This window comes from Lucilia sericata, unplaced genomic scaffold (genome assembly GCF_015586225.1).
Source record: "Lucilia sericata isolate MDLA Ls3-8-SP2 unplaced genomic scaffold, ASM1558622v1 Contig001640F_arrow, whole genome shotgun sequence".
NCBI lineage: Eukaryota > Metazoa > Arthropoda > Insecta > Diptera > Calliphoridae > Lucilia > Lucilia sericata.
In genome coordinates this window covers 79,472-85,522 of record NW_023995554.1, presented here as the reverse complement: position 1 = coordinate 85,522, position 6,051 = coordinate 79,472, and positions in this window count along the sequence as shown.

Below are 6,051 nucleotides of genomic sequence, written 5' to 3'. Positions count from 1 at the left end.
AAAAGTAAACACAATAGAGAGAAAGCATATGTATAACTAGTAAGTGGGTGTGTAAATGTGGGTGGGAGGTTGTGAGTGTTCAAAGTTCAAAAACACAAGTTTGACACTTGAAAAGTGCACAAAAGCAAATAATAATAACAACAACAACAACAACAACAACAAACAAATACAAAACCAGCAGAATGCCAGACTTACAGAGTTGGAAGGACCAACAGAAATGCTTGCAACAAGAACTACAACAAATACAACATTTTATTTTCCTTTTTCTCTTCTCTCGCTAACTTAAGCATGCAGCCATTTATTTAATCACTCACTCACTTACTCCTTACAACCTTTAAAGAGTGAGAAACATAAACACTTGAATGTTTACTCGTACAATAACAATAAACCGTGATAAAAGTGTCAAGGAAAACAACATGGTGATGAAAGAAAACAATAAACAAAATTTAGCAATGAAAATGCCAAGAAAAATGGAATTTATAAAAGTAAACAGGATATTTACTCTCAGTTCTATTCTCTCTCTCTCTCTTTAGTATCTAAAATTTAAATTTCAATTTTTTACTATAACTTTCCAGTGAGTAGAATATGGTGAATATTTTTATTATGTGGGGTGGGGAGCGGGGGCAAAAACTTATTGTTTCCCTTTAACACCTTTTATCCTTCTAAAAGCGCCTGCTTCAATTAAGGTGTGTTTGTTTTGAAAACTGACAAGTAAAAAAAATAAATTTGAGTTGAACAAATTTTAAATTTTTGAAAAAAATTTCGAGACAAATTTATCGCAAATATTTGGAATGACATATTGACCGAATTTTTCAACATATTTCTTTACATTTTCAAAGTTTGAAATATAAAAAATATTTATATTGGTTTCTAAACCAACTTTATATTGTGACATTTGCTGTCAAGACATATTTCTGTCTTAACAATTGATCAAATTCCCTGTTATGATTATAATGTCTAAAATAATTATTTAAATACGTTTTCAAGTTTAACATTTTTGGATATGGTAAATGATTATGTTCTCTTTGGCCTTTCCTTTTGTCCACTTTAAACCACATTTTACTCTATATTTCAAACAAAATTGCATGTTTTGACATCATTATATCTACACAGGCTACCAATCTCCCTCTCTCTCTCTCTCTGGTTTCCCCTCTAGCCTTTGCTTCATTTTACAAACAATCACTAGTTTCTCATAGACACACAAGTAGTACAATTAATTGTTAGTTGTTGTAAAGTGAAGTGTCTGTCTGTTACTCCGTCCCTCCATCTATCACTGGCATATCCTTGTATTATTCTACTACACACTAGTACTCGTAATACAATATTATCCTTGATTTATACAATCAAAACTCATGTATTTCGTTGTTGTTTTAAGGACTGATTTACATTTAAAATACATGACCAACCACTCACTATGACGCTGATGATGTTTTCTGATGACGATAATGATGATGTTGATAAAAATCATGTGAAACCAACATGTCACACACACCACACATTAACTATCAACATGTGTTGTTGTTTAACATGACATTACAATAATAATAATAATGAACATTTTAACAAAATAACAGAAACACAACTACAACTATAACAACAAAATAAAGAACAACTATAAAAACACATATTATTTTATACGATTGAATGCTCTAATAGTTTTGATGAAAATTTATAGTTATAAATAATTAATGAGAGAAATATTTTTATTTGTGAAAAAAAAAACTTAAATAAATATTTGACCACCATGTTATATGATAATAACTTTAATCGGGTTTGAATGAATAAATACAAGATTTACTACAATTGGCTAAACATTTGCTAGAAACATTTACTAAAGAAGGGTAATTTTCAGAAAATTTACTAAAGAAGGGGAATTTTCAGAAAATTTACTAAAGAAGGGAAATTTTCAGAAAATTTACTAAAGAAGGGAAATTTTCAGAAAATTTACTAAAGAAGGGAAATTTTCAGAAAATTTACTAAAGAAGGGAAATTTTCAGAAAATTTACTAAAGAAGGGAAATTTTCAGAAAATTTACTAAAGAAGGGAAATTTTCAGAAAATTTACTAAAGAATGGGAATTTTTTAGAAAATTTACTAAAGAGAGGGAAATTTTCAGAAAATTTACTAAAGAAAGGGAAAATTTTAGAAAATTTACTAAAGAAAGGGAAAATTTTAGAAAATTTACTAAAGAAAGGGACATTTTCAGAAAATTTACTAAAGAAATGGGAAATTTTCAGAAAATTTACTAAAGAAAGGGAAATTTTCAGAAAATTTACTAAAGAAAGGGAAATTTTCAGAAAATTTACTAAAAAAAGGGAAATTTGCTAAAGAAAAGGAAATTTTCAAAAAATTTACTAAAGAAGGGAAATTTTCAGAAAATTTACAAAAGAAGGGAAATTTTCAGAAAATTTACTAAAGAAATGAAATTTTTAGAAGATTACTAAAGAAGGGAAATTTTCAGAAAATTTTCTAAAGAAGGGTTAATTTTCAGAACATTTACTAAAAAAGGGAAATTTTCAAAAAATTTACTAAAGAAAGGGAAATTTTCAAAAAATTTACTAAAGAAGGAAAATTTTCAAAAAATTTACTAAATAAGGAAAATTTTCAAAAAATTTACTAAAGAAGGGACATTTTCAGAAAATTTACTAAATAAATTGAAATTTTCGGAAAATTTACTAAAAATTTACTAAATAAAGGGAAATTTTCGGAAAATTTACTAACTAAAGGTAAATTTTCGAAAATTTACTAAATAAAGGGAAATTTTCGAAAAATTTTCTAAATAAAGGGAAATTTCCGGAAAATTTTCTAAATAAAGGGAAATTTTCAGAAAATTTACTAAAGAAAGGAAATTTTCAGTAAATTTACTAATTAAAACGAAATTTTAAGAAAATTTACTAAAGAAGGGAAATTTTCAGAAAATTTACTAAAGAAAGGAAAATTTCAGAAAATTTACTAAATAAAGGGAAATTTTCTGAAAATTTACTAAATAAAGGGAAATATTCAGAAAATTTACTTAAGTATGGACATTTTCCGAAAATTTACTAAATAAAGGGAAATTTTCAGAAAATTTACTAAATAAAGGGAAATTTCAGAAAATTTACTAAATAAAGCGAAATTTCAGAAAATTTACTACAGTAGTTTTCCGATTTAACGAACATTCGTTTCTACGAACATCGCATTTAGCGAACTATCAATATTTTTACATTGAGTACCTTACATAACGAACAAAAAATATTTTTTGTACTCAGTTTAACGAACAAATATAAATAAAATAATTTAAATTAGAGTTAAATTAACAAAAATAACTAAAAATCATGTCAGAAAAGCTTCGACGTTATTAGGAGGGGTATTTACTTTTCTATTGCTTTCGAATATGGATTTCGAGAGTTGATTTTTTCTAATTTAGTAAAATGAAGAATCTAGATAATCTGAAATTTTTTTATTAAAGATTTGTACAAAAATATGAGATAATCAAATCTACAATCCTTAATGTTGCAAAAACTAATGTTGATCGAATTAGAAAATCGGAACAAAAAATGTTTAGAGAGGCCAAAGTATACTTTTCTAGAAGCTCGTGCTCAACCCGAATTTTGCCTCAGAATTTAAAATCATAGAAATTGGTGTTCAAAATAAAGACTTTGTCAATCGTATACCTTAACATTTCGCTTTTATTTTTCGCCAAACTAACAAGTCCCCACTGTGACCATAATTTTTTCCAATAAAAATCAATTCTAAGAAATTGTAAGAAACGATATGTTATAGAATAAATAATATAAATAGTTTTTCTTTTGGAAAAATGATATTTACAGGAATAGCTGTGAAATAAAGGAAAAAATATTTTAAAAAACTTTGGGTTCAGATATCTCAAAGAATAAAAACAATGAAACTGTGAAACAATGAAACGCTTTAATAACTTTACATTAATCTATTTCCTAAGGAATTCTGAGGCCAGGTTCAGATTCATCGCAATTCCAGCCATTGGGTTTAAACTTCTTTAAGAATTATGATGTCCGAGTGCTTTTTCAGAACGTAGATTATACGAAATAAACTGAGTTTTTTCAAATTTCTTTATTGTTTTTACATTGTGATATAGATTGCTAGTTTTTCATAAAATTCTTATAAAATATTGCCTAAAGAAATTATATTTTCTGGAACATATTTTTATAAATTAGATTTTTTGTAATTTTAATTATTTATGTACCCAAAAGACACTTTCGAGTTAGAACTGCATATAACGAACTTTTCGATTTAACGAACAGGCCTGACAACATATAGGTTCGTTAAATCGAAAAACTACTGTAATTAAAATGAAATTTTCAGAAAATTTACTAAAGAAGGGAAATTTTCAGAAAATTTACTAAATAAAGAGAAATTTTCGGAAAATTTAGTAAATAAAGGGAAATTTTCGGAAAATTTACTAACTAAAGGGAAATTTTCGAAAATTTACTAAATAAAGGGAAATTTTCGAAAAATTTTCTAAATAAAGGGAAATTTCCGGAAAATTTTCTAAATAAAGAGAAATTTTCGGAAATTTTTCTAAATAAAGGGAAATTTTCGAAAATTTACTAAATAAAGGGAAATTTTCGGGAATTTACTAAAGATGTGAAATTTTGGGAAATATACAGAAAATTTACTAAGTATGGAAAATTTTCAGGAAATTAACTAAAGAAGGAAAATTTTCAGAAAATTTACTAAATAAAGGGAAATCTTTAGAAAACTTACAAAATAAAGGGAAATTTTCGAAAAATTTGCAAAATAAAAGGAATTTTTTGGAAAATTTACTAAAGAAAGAGACATTTTCGGAAAATTTTTCAGAAATTTTACTAAATAAGGGAAATTTTAAGAAAAGAAAGAAAAATTTTCTATAGAAAGTGAAATTTACTAAAGAAGAAAAATTTTTGGTAAAATTTCTTTAAAAAGTTCCATTTTTATTTCGGGATATTTTTTTATTAGAATATTTTTTAAAATTTTACTAAAAATAGCAAATTTACTTAATAAAAATAAATTTTGGGTAAAAATTCCTTTAAGAATCAATTTATGGAAAATTTTCCTTTAAAAACAAATTTTTGGACAATTTCACTTTTTCGGCAAATTTTCATAAAAATTCCTTTTTGATAGCTTATTTTGAAAAAAAAATCCTCTAAATAGAAAATTTTCTAAAAATTCCTTTAATTAAATTTACGTTTAATTTTCAACTTTTTCTTCTACCTCGTTTTCAACCAAGACATTTTTCATTTTTAACAACTTCCTTAACTGATGTTCTGTGTTTGCTTTAATTTGTTGTATTTTTGCTTCACTATTGTTATTATATTTTCGTCCTGGCTAGATCCTTTTTCTTTCTAAAGTTCCACAATAACAGTATTGTTATTAAGACTTTGGTTAAGTCGAGTAGAGATTTCTTTTTTTATGGACTAAAATCTCAGAATTTCTATCTTGATGGGTGTGTGCGAGTGCAGTGATATGAGTGTAATAATAATAAAACAAAAAAATAAAATGTATGTGTGTGTAAATCTTTTAGACGTCTACCACAACTAGTGTTTGTTAACCAAAACAATGGGACAATGTTGTAGCCTTCATGTGCATACGTTGCAGCAACTACAGCTTCGGGTAGCACTTTATGTGTTGCACATATACTGTTAAAACCTTTTACTGTCCCACACCCATTCATTTTCTATATAAAGTTAGTGTCCTGGTAACTTGTTTTTCAAATTATTTTTGTTGTTGCTGTTTATTTGTTAACCACATTTTCAGTTAAACTCGTAAGTTTTCCCAAAAATAAAAAGGAATAAAATAAGAGAAACCAAAGCAGCACACATGTTGTGACATGACTATAGAACTCGTATTATTTACTGCATTATGTTGCTCGTATGTAGTTTTGCCACCAGCAGTAGCACATATAAAAAACCAGCACGAAATAACTAAATTGTTAAACGCCAAAGGTATAAACATAATACTTTCGAACATATACATATAAATACTTACGTATGTATGTGTGGAAATATCACAAAAAATGAATTGTTATTTAAACATACTTAGACCTTTCCTTGCCATT